At 37.9% G+C, this 14890-nt stretch overlaps 1 protein-coding gene across 6 annotated transcripts in view; it reads left to right on the top strand.

The window, feature by feature from the left end:
• Positions 1 to 14890, top strand: part of LOC105995190 (lysophosphatidic acid receptor 6-like) — a 79495-nt gene that overhangs the window by 8017 nt on the left and 56588 nt on the right. Inside the window, exon 2 of one of the 6 annotated variants that reach the window (XM_013028888.1) lies at positions 13165 to 13201. The exons of the other annotated variants lie outside the window; for them this stretch is intronic. The gene's annotated coding sequence lies outside the window, so the exon portion shown is untranslated. The remainder of the gene's footprint in view (positions 1 to 13164; positions 13202 to 14890) is intronic. 6 annotated transcript variants of the gene reach the window in all.

Raw genomic sequence — 14890 nt, 5'->3', positions numbered from 1 at the left:
TAATAAATACTTAAATTCCTGCTCTGTTCAGAGATCTCTCACCAAAGTTGGGTTGGGGCCTAGACTGTTCAGTTGAGGCTTTCATTTTGACTAAAACAAACTAGCATAATTTTATCTTGAACTTCAGAGAACACAAAAGATAAGATGCCTTAGCTGTATCCCTAGAAATATAATAAATATGCTTGTGGAACTAAGGGTTCATCTTATTTAGTTTCATCCTTTCTGATTTGGAGCTTACCTCTGTAGAACACTCTCAGATTTACTTTGTTAGTTTACAGATTGACTTGGGTTTTCAAGAAGTTGTCCCTGTTAATTTCCCATCCATGAAAAATGTGGGTGAAATTGCGTGTGTGTGTGTGTGTGTGCAATAATTAGTTATTGGTTATTATTATTATTATTCCTCATGGAAAGCATAGCATCAAGAATAAAGGAAAATATATGACACTTGATAAAATGAAGAGTGAAGGTTAATCTGGAATACTCAAACTGAACTCTTTAGTTACATCTCTTAATATAGACCTTGAATCACTTTTTCCTGTTTTTCACTGTTAACCAAATAACTTTTTTTTCTCTGCATTTTATTTATTTATTTTATTTATTTTTATTTTTATTTTATTTTATTTTTTGTGCCAAATAACTTTTGTCACAGTACTTTCGTAAGAAATACTTAAAAGCTTCATGTGCTAGGCCTATGAGTTAACTGAAAGCAGGACCAGAGCTTGCTATCTTTACCTCTATTTTGTATGTGTCTCTGCTTTAAGCACTTCTCTTTGCAGTCACTTTGAAACCAACTTGGAAGCTGGGAAGGACAGGTTTTTATCACTGATTGACTATCCCTTTATGGGGATCAAAACTACCAATAAAGTACAATGAAGCTTCCTCAGGACAGGTTACTTACCACACAATAATGACTTTTTTATCCTGACCAGCAGACTACAGAGACAGCTTCTCCATCACCACTTCCAAAATAAGGATGAAATAATAATGGGCAACCAATAGTTTGACCAAAATTGCTTAATAATTATGCATACCCCTCTCTCTATACCCTGAGTCCTTTGTCTATAAAACTATAAAGCTCATGTTTGTACTCAAAAAGTGGCTGAAGATCTTTCTTACTATAATTACCTGGTTCTCTGTTTAGGGGATTGTTTCTCTGCCAATATTGTGTTCTTGTTGGTTTTCTATGTGTAGAATGTCTTTGAGTATTTTCTGTAATTCTAGTTTGGTGGAAATATATTGTTTCAATTTTTCCTTGCTGTAGAAGGTTTTATTTGTTCCTTGGCTATTAACAAGTTATCTGGGTGCACTATTGTTGATTGATAATTGATTGTTTTTAGTGCATGGCATACTCATTCCAGTCACTTCTTACTTTCATGGTCTCTGCTGAGAAATCAATAGTTATTCTGATTGGTTTTCCTTTATAAGTGATTGATTGCTTCTCCCTAGCAGCTAATTATATGAAGCGAAGCAAGCCAGGGCCAAACTAATATAGGTTTCATGGTTTCCCTCATTTGTAATAACTAGAATATGTCTATGATATTCTTAGCAGGGGATTACAATAGCCCAATCACTAAGTGCATAGGACCATATATAATGAAGTGTGTCAAAATGAACTCCAAGAATTGGAAGGTAACAAGAGGTTCTTATTATATCCTGTATGCAGTTATTTCTATGTTTTTGTGTTTTAGTTTTCTGTACCCTTTGTCTTGTGTATAAGTTTATCTGATCTGTAGAAGGGAAAGGGAATCACAGAAACAGCAGGACGAAGGATGAACTAATGCAACAATGATATTCATTAGACACTATACATGAATTTTACAACTTGGTGGGGGGAAGGAAGTGGGGAGGTGTAAGTAGGAGAAAATGTGGGAAGGATTAACAGTGTTTAAAAATAAATATACTTATTACCTTACTTATGCAACTGTAACCCCTGTGTTCATCACCTTAACAATAAAGATATTAAAACAACCCCCCCCCCAAAATGGCTGAAGATATATTGAACTGTCTTCCTCTGCATGTTAAAAAATCTCCTCTGGGGGTAGGGGGAGTGTAGTTGTGGAGGTGGGAGGTAAGGGATGGTAGGGGAAAAACAAAGGAGGAGGTTACAATGCTTGATAGGAAATGTACTCATTACCTTGCTCATGTAACTGTAACCTCTCTGTACAGTATTTTTACAACAAAAAACATCTAAAAATCTCCTCTCTTTCTTTTTTGTCATTTGTCTTTATTGGGAGACTAGACAGAATGTGTGGAACTCTTGGAGTTTTACTTTGAAAATGGGAATATATTATATACTTTGGAGATGATTATTTACTGTCAGTTTACTGTTGGTTATGGAATGCTCTCTTCAGGGAAAGTTGAGCTGTATCATTTTTTTTTGTCTTTTCTTTTTTGGTGTTGGGGATTGATCCAGGACCCTGCACTTGCTAGGCAAGCGCTTTGCCACTGAGCTACATCCCAGCCCATGAGCTGTATCTTTTGCACCAAGATATTATGGGCATTTCCTTCCTCTGAAATGGCTCTAAAGCCCACTTTGATTTCTACATAAAAGGCATTCTTGAATCTGATAACTATTCAATCACTAAGCTGTCTTGAGTCCAATGTAATCTAAACTCACAAATGTACTGTAGTCAACAGTAGTCAAAATGGTAGCTGTTAGAGTATCTTTTTTCCTGAACTGAGAAGACCTCCTCACTGTATTCATTTTGGGTTTATAACTGTCAGTCCTTCTCTTCCGGTTTCAAGCAGGAAGTGCTGATACATTCTATATAAATAAGCACTTCATATTGCCTAATTGTTACAGAATGCCTCAAATAGGCTTTCTGCACCTTCTCACTTGTGATAAGAAAAGGGGCTGTATGTATCTTTCACCCATGAATGTGTTACAGGACTAACAGTTTGTCTTCCAAGTGTGTGACATTAACTCATAACTTGTTAGTCTCATACAGCTAGGTCTGAGGAAAGTGAAATGACCTTTTCCTGACCTCTTTTAAGTAGAGATGTTTTCTTCCTTTTACATTTTCTCCTAGTCAGGCACCCAGATCCTCTTTCTGGCCCTCTTTCATCAATAAATACTTATTAGAACATTACTTTCACTATACTCCTAATTTAAAAAAGTGTATACAATGCATGGCTCTTAAAAAAAAGAACATTACTTTCAATGCTGTCTTTATACATGTGATGATAAAAATGTCTTCTCAATCACTTTAATTAATTTTTAATTTTGTATTGTTTTTATAAAGGTGATGTTCAGAGGAGTTACTGTTACATAAGTCAGGTAAAGGGTACAGTTCTTTTTGGATGTTACCCACTTCCCTATCTCCCAGTTTCCCCCTCTTAATCAATAATTTTGATTAATTATATGGTTCAAGAGTAATTTTCACATTTTATTGGAAAACACTAACAATAAATGCAGTCATTAACTTCAGTTAGTGCAAGTTATTCTCATTAGAGATTTAATGCTGCATTGTATATGTGTATAATACTGTTTATCTAAATATTCATTTGCACTTAATACTTCTAAGATGTATGTTATTCTCATCCATTTAAAATATAATGTACATACAACCGACAAGGTACTCATATCTAACATATACTTAAAACAAAAAATTAAATTCCCAAAAACAAATCCTCAAAGAAGCAACAACCCCATTAATAAGTGGGCTAAAGACTTAGAGAGACTTCTCTGAAGAGGAAATAAGAATGGCCAATAGACACATGAAGAAATGCTCAACTTTTCTGGCCATAAAAGAAATGCAAATCAAACCAACATTGAGATTCCACCTCATCCCAGATAGAATGGCTATAATCAAAAACACATAATAACAACATGCTGGAGGGGATGTGGCCAAAAGGGAATGCTACTCTGCACTGTTGGTGGGACTATAAACTTGTTCAACCATTCTGGAAAGTAGTATGGAAGTTCCTCAAAAGACTTCACATACAACTCCCCTATAACCCAGCAATCCTACTTCTGGGTATTTACCCAAATGACCATAAACAAGGCCATACTAAAGCTACCAGCACAACTATGTTTATTGCAGCATTATTTAGCATAGCTAAGATATGGAACCAACCCAGATGCCCAAGAAAATGTGACACACACACACACACACACACACACACACACACACACACACACACACACACAATTACACAATGGAATTCTATGCTTCCATCAGAAAGAATGACATCGCCCCATTTGTTAGGGAAAAATCATATTAAGTGAAGTAAGCCACTCTAGAATAATCTTATCAGATGAGCAGTAAAGCTCAAAATCTAAGTACATGTGACCCTATAAGATGATGGTAAGCAAAATGAACCCCAAGACATGGGCACAAGAGGTTTTTCTTTGTTGTTGTTGTTTTTAATGTATTATGTGATTTTTTTTTGTTTCTTTTGTGTGTTCTTTCTCCTATGGTATATCCCCTGTTGTCACTGTACTTGATTTTGGTACCCTGCATCTTGTATATACATTTATCTAATTTGGGGAGGGAAGGGGAATAACAAAATGCTGAAACAAGGACACAGGATGACCCATTGCAACAATGATATTCATAAGACACTATTTTGGAAATGAACTTTACAACTTGGAAGGGGTGGGAGAGGAAGGGGTAGTAGGAGAAAAACAAAAGAGAGGGTAACAATGTTCAACAAGAAATGTACTCATTACCTTACTCATGTATCTGTAACCCCTCGGTACAGCATCTTTACAATAAAATAAAATTAAAAAATAAAATACAATGTGCAAATGCATGTGAAATATTGAAAGATCATCTGTAATTGTTGATTACTTCATGGCTTTAATTCTCCATAAGCACATAAAAGAGAAAAAAGAAATGTGAAAATTAATTTATTTAAAAGAAAATTTCTAGTAACACAAACTTAAATGTAAACCTATGTTACTTTCATGTTATATTGATTAGATTATAATTTAAAGTATACTCTACATAGATAAAAGATATTTTGATTTATTAACTTTAAATGTTGAAATTTTAAATATTTTTGAATAAAAGTATAAGATGAATAGAATAATTTTAAAATCCATTGCCTTTTAAAATTGTTCTATTTCTATCTCAAAATGTCAGTAAAATAATAAAAAACTATAATTTTTAAAAAACAAAAACCAATGCCAGTGACTCATGCCTGTAATACTAGCTACTCTGAAGGCTGAGATCTAAGGATCACAGTTCAAAGCCAGCACAGGCAGGAAAGTCTGTGAGACTCTTATCTCCAATTAACTATCAAAAAGCTAGAGTGGAAATGAGGCTCAAGTGGTAGAATGCTAGCACTAAATGAATGAGTGAATAAAATTCTAATAGAGTCAAATGGATCATGAGCAAATTATTATATAATCAGAGAATTATTACAAAGAGTGAAGTAATGTGATTGTAATTGATAAGTGATTAATGGGGAGCAAAGAAAAACAAAGTGTGCCAAATTCACCTTGTTAGATTAATTTTGTAGGCTAATCCCATTGGAAGCTTCCTTTGTTTCTAATATTTTCCATTGTGTTGAACCAACCTAGAGATTGGCTAATAACATGTAGTATTACATTTTCATGAGTAACCTTTTTGCTATGGGTTCATATTTTTTCAGAAATATTTAGACACTGAATCCATCTTTTTTCAAATTTTATTTTATTGTAAAGATGCTATACAGAGGGGGTACATTTACATGAGTAAGGTATATTTCTCACTGAACATTATTACCCACTCCATTGTTGTTCTCCCACTATACCTTCTCTCTCCCATTCCGCCCCCCCAAAGTTGTAAAGTTCATTTCCAAGGTAGTGTACTGTATCATTGTTGCAATGAGTCATCTTTTATACTTCTTTCAGCATTTTGTTATTTCCCTCCCTTCCTTCCCTCAATCAGATAAACGCATATACAAGATAGAGGGTACCTGAATCAAAGACAGAGATTGCCAGGGATAAACCAATAGAAAAAGAAGAATGAAATAAAATAAGAAGAAAGAACTAGATAAAGTACATTGGCCACATCAAGGTTGACAATTAAAAAAAAGACCTGTTGTTTCCATGTCTTGGCATTCATTTCAATTAGCATCATTTTGTATGGTCATATGTTCATAGCTCTTGAGCTATTATGATTCTCTGTCAGCACTTAGACTTATACTAATTATTGCAAATGAGGGAAACCATAGAGCCTATGTTTCTTTGGGCCTGGCTTACTTTACTTAATATGATTTTTCCAAGTCTTTCCATTTCCTTATTAAAGGGGGGATGTCTGAATCCATCTTTTTACTGAGACACGGTCTCAGTATGTAGCCCAGGTTGGTTTTGAACTGGCTACATCGCCCAAGTTGGGATTGAACCTAAGATCTTCCTTTCCCAGACTCATGAGTGCCAAGATAACTAGCTATTCTCAATTACTTCATCCCTCATTACTCACATCATTGTAATTATCTTTATTGTATGTATAGGTTGGCAAGCTGAACTTTGTGTAGTCAGTGGGGCCTGGTCTAAAACTAAAACTTTCCTCATTGTCAAGGAAGAGAAATGAACAAGGTGAACCAAGAAGGTTGAATCCACTGCAGAGTAAAAGCAGTAATTCTAGCTTCTGAAAGGGAATATGAAATTAACAGGATGAAAGTGACAGAAAATTGGAATATACAACAGAAAAAACTTTCTAACAAGAATATCTACAAACATTTGGCAGTTTTAAGGATTACTGAATTGAGCTCTTCCTCTTCCTTTTCTTCCTTCTCTTCCTCTTCCTCCTCCTCCTCCCTCTTTCCTCCCTTCCCTTCCCTCCCCTCCCATTTTGGGGCTTAAATTCAAGGGTCTGGGCACTGCCCTTGAGCTTTTTTGTTCAAGGTTCATGCTCTACCACTTAAGTCACAGCTGTACCTCCAGCTTTTTGGTGGTTAATTGGAGATAAGAGTCTCATGAACCTTCCTGCCTGGGCTGGCTTTGAACTGCAATCCTCAGATCTCAGCTGCCTGAGAAGATAGGATAACATGTATTAGCCACCAGCACCTGGAAAATTGTGCTTCTTATGGCAGATTTGAAAGCTATATGTGGTAGGCATGTATAGAAAGAATTCTCACGTTCATGGCATATGTAAAATTTTTATCATTGGTAGTATTATATAATTCTACACTGAAATATTCTAAATATTGTGAAAATCCTCAGTGTAGCACGTAATAGATATGAAACAAAAAGTTACATGTATAACAAAAGTTAGACATTCAAGAAAACATGTTCCTGATTTTGAAGAGACTGTAGGATCAGGAAAGCAATCTAGTTACCAATATTCTCACAGTATTATTTGTCTACTGAACCAGCTAGTAGTCCCATAAAAGGAATAGATAACTCTCCTACATTCCTGGAAAAATGAGAAGATAGAAAGTTTAGCACACCATTTATCAGCATTGCTGACTACTGAGGTAAGTGCAAAGGAATCTATTTTAGGGAATCTGAAAACAGTTCTGACTTATTTTACAAATGAAGTTCTCTTACATCTCTGTCTACCCTCCTCTCATCTCTCTTGATTCTCCGCCAATTTCCTCATTGTTTAATCTCACCCTTTTACTGTTCTGCTGATTAAATCACTGTTTTTCTGGACAGAAACTGATTTTAACCTTGGGTGGTCTGATTCCTAAGGTAATATCTTCTCATTAGGCCCATATTCCTTGCTTCTTTTGGCCTGTGGATTTGTTTTTTGTAGTAGGGGAGGGTTCTGGTTCACATTGAATCATTCAACAGTTTAGTAGCATCTCCTTTCCTCCATCGTAATTCCTCTTCTCCAATTTTGGTTGGGTCTTACTCTGTTCCTACTTACCTTTTTCTCCATTCTTCTAACCAAAAGGTTTGAAAAGGCAGAGAGGGGAATTTTTATGTTATGCCATGAAAAGGAAATCTTTGTATTATTCACTGTAGAACTTACTGTTTCAATTCCTAGTATTATTGTCTTTCTTCTCCCTTAGACTCTGAACCTGAGGGTAGGAAATAGGGTTTCACTGCCTCCCACTCTGTTTGGCATGTAATAAGTTCTTAGTGTGTTAACCTTAAATAAACAAAGCTATTAAATGCTCAATACCATGTTAGTGTCTAAAACTCAACAGTATAGTTTTATATTTTACCAAAACCCCACTTGTACATGATATATTGGAACAATAGAACAAAGAAGGATGAAGACTGGCTTAGTTATATTCACAGACTTACTTTGGTGCAGAGGGATTTTGTTTTGGGTTACACAGAGTTGTGCAAAATTTTGATAAGTTACAGTGAATTCTTTCCCTAACAATCACCCACAAGGGTCAAGATTTCTGTAATATTTTATGGTGATAAAACGTGCTTAGGTAAGTGTGATCAAGTTTAAACTTCTAACAATTCTTCAGTTTTGACAATAACACTCATTGAATGTATTCTGGAAATAAAGTAGGAGTCTATGCAGACTTGAATGAAGGACAAGATCCTCAAGGGGCACCAGAGAATAAAACTTAGGAAGTTAATCACAGAAAATTAGCTAATGTCTTTTGATTTTTATGATTAAAAAAATCAGTGTTTTATTAGCATGTAGGAAACACACTCATGCTGGGTACAGTGGTTCAAGCCTGTAATCATAGGTATTTGGGAGACAAAGATTGGAGGATCATAGTTCAAGACTAACCTAAGCATAAATATTCATGAAACTCCATCTCAACCAATGGCTGAGAGAGACGGTGTCTACCTGTTATTCCAGTTATGGGGGAAGCACTTCTGTGATGTATGACTTTAATTTTCTGGAACCTCCATCTTTCTGTGACTCTTGTTCCCCATTCTCCTTTCCTTAGGTGCTCATCCTCCTTTCTGACCAAATTCACTCTAAAGAAAGTGTCTGAGAGCAGAACTTAGCAAGCAGAATGGAAATCCTTGTGTCCTGAAGTCCTGGTTTTATTTCTTCTCATGTGTAATTTCACACTAAACAAGTTATGACAGATGTTGCCTCTACTACAACATCCCCAAATGCAAAAGTTTCCATTAAAGAAGCAAAGTAAATACAGTTACATATACTGAAAATTTGGATATAACGTATTATCTGTATTTCCAGTATTAACCTGTGTTTTCTTTTAGGAAATGACAGTAACTCCTAGATGGATGGTGTTTTGTTTTTTTATTCTGTCAGTTATAGGGCTTGAAATCAGGATCTGGATGCTGCCTCTGAACTTTTGTGCTCAAGGCCAGTACTCTTCCATTTGAGCCACAGCTCCACTTCTGGCTTTTTTGGTGGTTAATTGGAGATAAGCATCTCACAGACTTTCCAGCTTGGGCTCCCTTAGAAATGAAGTTCTCAGATTTTATCCTCCTGAGTAGCTAGGATTACAGGAGTGAGCCATTGGCATCTAGCTCAATTATTTCATTGATTAAAAAATCCAGTGGGGGCCGGGCGCCGGTGGCTCACACCTGTAATCCTAGCTACTTAGGAGACTGAGATCTGAGGATTGTGGTTCAAAGCCAGCCCGGGCAGGAAAGTCTGTGAGACTCTTATATCCAAGAAACCACCAGAAGACCGGAAGTGGTGCTGTGGCTCAAGTGGTAGCGTGCTTGCCTGAGCTGAAGAGCTGAGGGAGAGCACCTAGGCCCAGAGTTCAAGCTCCACAACCGACAAAAAAAATCCAGTGGGGCGCCAGTGGCTCAGAAAACAGATCTGAGGATCTTGGTTCAGACAGGAACATCAGGGAGACTCTAATAAACTACTCAGAAAACACCGGAAGTGTTGCTATGGATCAAGTGGTAGAGCACTAGTCTTGAGCACAAAGAAGCTCAGGGACATCACCCAGGCCCTGAGTTCAAGCCCTAGGATGGGAAAAGAATTCCCAGAAAGAAATAGGATTTTCCCAATGCAAGTCAGGAGTAGGATATGACTTATTACTTTACTTCAGACTAGCATTCCTCACACAGCATGTCAACTTTGACAAACTTATTTTGATAAATCCTTCAGTGATGCACTAATTAATCAGGCAGTGTGTGTCACTGCCACTTCTTTACAGAAATCTAAACACACACACACACACACACACACACACACACACACACACACACACAAAGTTAGGCCACATACTGGTTGCTTCTGGTTGTAATCCTAGCAACTGTGGAGGCTGAGAATACAATGAATGAAGTTTGAAGCCAGCCTGGGATGAAAAGGTCACAAGACCTTTTCTCAACCCATACCTGAGCTCACTGTCTCATCTTTGTTATCCTAGCTACAACGGAATTGTGATCAATAGGGCCACAATTCCAGGCCAGCCCAGGTAGAAAAGTCTTTGGAGCTCCACTGCAACAGAAGAAGCGGTATGTGCTTATTATCTCGTCTATGATGGGAAGATAAAAATCAGGCAGATTCAGCCCAGGAAGGAGAGACCGTGAGACTCCTATCTCCAATAAACCACCAGAAAAACCGGAAGTGGCGCTGTAGCTCAAGTGGTAGAGCGCTCGCCTTGAGCTGAAGAGCTGAGGGACAGCACCCAGGCCCAGAGTTCAAGCCCCACGACCGACAAAAAAAAAAATTAGGCAGATTAAGGTCCAAGTGCATGTCTGGTCAGGAATTGAGATATATCTAAAAGAAAATAACCAGTGCAAAAAAAGAGTTAGAGGAGTGGCTCAAGTGGTAGAGTGCTTGCCTAGCAAGTATAAGGTCTGGAGATAAAATTCCAGTAGCACCACCGAAAAGAAAAGATAGTGCGGATCAAAATATGACTGATTTCTACTATGCATTAAATTTTTCTCTTAACCTACTGGTATGGGAAGGACTTAGCAAGCCTCGAGAGCTCATCACAGTAACCTTGAGGAGGCAGAGAACTTCATCACTGCAAATCTAGTTGCAATTAGATCACAGGATATAGTATTTTAGATTTTAACATCACTATGTTAGAATGGAAATTAACCTAAGGACTTGACCATCAGAGGACAAGAACCATTATGCTACTAGGAAAATAGAAATGATTACTCTGACTCTATTTTTTAGAATGAAATGAATATAAGCTAAAGTCTTTGGTTTGCCCGCAAAGAAAGGTATCTCTAAAGACTACTCCTTTTTATCTAGGCATTGGTGGCTAACACCTGTAATCCTAGCTATTCAGGTGGCTGAGATCTGAGGATTGTGGTTTGAAGCCTGCCTGGGCAGAACAATCCCCATGAGACACTTATTTCCAATTAACCACTAAAAAAACTGGAAGCAGAGCTGTGGCTCAAGTGGTAGAGTGCTAGCCTTGAGCACAAATAAGCCCCACAGTTCCCAGGCCCCAAGTTCAAGTCCCATAACTGACAAGAAAGAGTACTCATTTTCTTTTTCCATTTACACTCAGAACTTGTGATATGATTTAAGAGAACTATAATTTTGTGATTCTAATATACAAATAGCATATGTTAAAATATTCCTTTTTTCTCCTAGTACCAGGGCTTGAACTCTGAATCTAAACCTCCTGAGTAGCTAGGATCACAGGCATGAGCCACCAATACCTAGCATAACATTTTGATATTTTCCTATCTATTTGGTACATGATATTCTTTATTATTATATAATGTTGTTCTATATCTATTTGGGATTGCTATCTTTTTAGGCCTTTATTTTTCTTCTTTATTTATTATTTTTTGTCAGTCGTGGGCCTTGAACTCTGGGTCTGAGTGCTGTCCCTCAGCTCTTCAGCTCAAGGCAAGCGCTCTACCACTTGAGCTACAGAGCCACTTACGGTTTTTCTGGTGGTTTATTGGAGATAAGAGTCTCACGGAGTTTCCTGTCCGGACTGGCTTTGAACCATGATCCTCAGATCTCAGCCTCCTGAGTAGCTAGGATTACAGGCGTGAGTCACCTGTGCCCGGCTTCTTTATGTTTGTGTGTGTGTGTGTGTGTGTGTGTGTGTGTGTGCTGATACTGGGTCTTGAACTCTGGGCCTCTTGCTTTCACTTGACTTTTTAAAAAAAATTTTGTTGGTCATGTGGCTTGAGCTCTGGCTCTGAGCGCTGGCCCTCAGCTCTTCAAGGCTAGCTCTATACCACTTGAGCCATAGTGCCTATTGGAGATAAGAGTTTCATGGCTTTTCCTGCATGGGCTGGTGTCCCGACCCGCAGGACTTCAACCAGGGCAATGAACCTAAGCGAGAAGGAATGAAGGGACAAGAGACACGAAGAAGGACAGCAAGACAAGGATTCTGATCAAGCTGCCAAATTTTATTTTTCACACAGGGGTATTTATATGCTTAGAATAAGGAAGCTTTTTCATTGGGCATAGCAGCTGCAGGATGCTTGCTTAGGGCAATGTGAAAAGGTGGTCAATAGCAGCTACCTGGTCTTTGTTTGGGGCAGGATGCAAAGACCAGATTCTGTAAATAGCCTTGAGAGATGTTCCAGCGAGATAGTCAAGCTTATCATGCAGAGAGACTCCCTGCAGGGCTCTCGACAGGCTGGCTTTGAACCACAATCCTCAGATCTCAGCCTCCTGGGTAGATAGGATTACAGATGTGAGCCACTGACACCTGGATAACTTGGCTTTTTGAGTCATGGATGACCCTCTGTACTTAAGCTGTGCCTCAGTTCTCATGAATTTGTCTGCCTGAGCTGCTGGCTTTGAACCCTGATCGTTGGATTGCAGCCTCCTGAGTAGCTAGGATAATAGGTATGAGCCATTGGTGTTTGGTTTATTTTATTTATGTATTTGTGTTTTATGTATGTATTTATGTGCAGAACTATGGACTGAACTCAGGGCCTTGCAATTGCTAGGCAACTGCTTTTCCACTGAGCTAAAAACACAGCCCCAACTCTTTACAATTTTATATTTTTACTATTTTTAACTTTTTATTTTTGTTGGTTGTGGGGCTTGAACTCAGGGCCTGGGTTCGGTCCCTGAGCTTTTCTGCTTAAAGCTACACTCTACCACGTTGAGCCACAGAGCCCCTTGCAGTTTCCTGGTGGTTAATTGAAGATAAGAGTCTCACAGACTTTCTGCCCAGATTGCCTTTGAGCTGTGGATTCTCAGATCTCAGCCTCCTGGGTAGGTAGGATTACAGGTGTGAGCCACCAGTGCATGGCCAAGTCTTTATATTTAAGAGCAATTTTAAACTTATAGAAAAATTGAGAGCAAGGTATAGAGTTTTCCCACATGGATATTGAAATTGCTCCCCTTGTCAACACTTTCCTTTTGAGTAACACCTTTTTTTTTTTTACAGTCGATGAACTGATGCCAGCACATCATTATCATCTAAGGTCCATAGTTTTCTTATACTTTGCTCTTGGTGTTGTGTGTTCTATGGGTCAGGAGAGATGCATGAAATACATTCATCTAAGTATCATACAGAGTATTTTCATTGTTCTGAGAGTCACCTGAGTTTCATCTACTCATCCATTCCCCACCACCTCTAGTAACCACTGATCTTTTGCTAGATGTGCAGTGTTGTCTTTCCACAAAGCTCTATAGCTGGAATCATACATATATAGCTTTTCCACCTTGTCTTTTTTCATTTAGCAGTGTGAATTTAAGTTTCTTCTATATCTTTTCATGTCTTCATAGCTTGTTTCTTTTTAGTTTGGAATAACCCCTAGATTCTTCATTTTTCTGTGCCAGTACTGGGGCTTGAACACAGGACCCGGATGCTGACCCTGAGCTTTTTTTTTCTCAAAGCTGGTGCTCTGCCACTTGAGGCAGAGTACCACTTCAAGTTTTCTGGTGGTTACTTGGAGATAAGAGTCTCATAGACTTTTCTGCTGTGGCTGGCTTCAAACTGCAATCTTCAGATCTCAGTCTCCTGAGTAGCTAGGATTATAGGTGTGAGTCACCGTGCCCTGCTAACATTTTCTTTTTAAGTTGGAAAATTAATTACTGCTAAATTCATGAAATCTAACCAATCAGAAAAGCATAAAAACTCTGTGATCTCCATAATCAAATATTACCACTGTTAACATTTGTCTTTCTGAACATAAACACACAGGTAATTGTGGGTTTTTTTTGGAAAATAGCATACTGTACAGTTATTTTCCTAGTTGTTTTTTCACTTACCACATTACTTCACCAGTACATATATTTTTATTATTATCTTTAAGTAATTGTACAAATGAGTTGCCATTTAACAAAGCAATTTATGAATACAATCTTCTTGACTGTATTCTCCCCCTCTTCATTCACCTACCCTTTTCCCCTTGACCCCACCCCACCCTTTTGAGCACCTGCTTCCTGGCGTTTTACTTTACTGAACTTTGATTTTGCTGTTCTAAGGAATTACACTATTTGAGTTCTCCCTTGAATCTACCATATTTCAATTAATGCATTTGTATATACTTGCATATCACCCAATGTATTTACTTATATGTTTATAAGCTAATTCTAGCTTTTACATATAAGAGAAAACATGGATCCTTTGTCTCTCTGGGCCTGACTTACTTCATTTAACATAAATTTTTCCAAGTCTTTCGATTTCTTTATGAATGGTACAATATCATCCTAATGGATGAATAAAATTCCATTGTGTGTATACCACATTTTCTTGATCCATTTATCCATTAAGGGGCATCTGGGCTGTTTCCATAACTTGGCTATGATGAATAGTGTCACAATGAACATGGTTGTTTACCAGTTCATTAATTTTTTTGTTTTAATTTTATTAATTTTATTTATTTTTTTTGTTTATGTGGAACTGAGGAATCAAACCTAGGGCTTCAGGCACCATAGACAAGCACTCTACCACTAAGCCACATTGCTAGCCCCTACCAGTTCATTTTTTTTTGTCGGTCGTGGGGCCTGAACTCTGGACCTGGGTGCTGTCCCTCAGCTCTTCAGCTCAAGGCGAGCGCTCTACCACTTGAGCTACAGCGCCACTTCCGGTTTTTCAGGTGGTTTATTGGAGATAGGAGTCTCACGGTCTCTCCTGCCCGGGCTGGCTTTGAACCGCGATCCTCAGA

The sequence above is a fragment of the Dipodomys ordii genome, unplaced genomic scaffold, assembly GCF_000151885.1.
Source record: "Dipodomys ordii isolate 6190 unplaced genomic scaffold, Dord_2.0 Scaffold116, whole genome shotgun sequence".
NCBI classification, from domain to species: domain Eukaryota; kingdom Metazoa; phylum Chordata; class Mammalia; order Rodentia; family Heteromyidae; genus Dipodomys; species Dipodomys ordii.
Note: the sequence above shows the minus strand (reverse complement) of the source record. Positions and strands in the feature narration are given on the sequence as shown.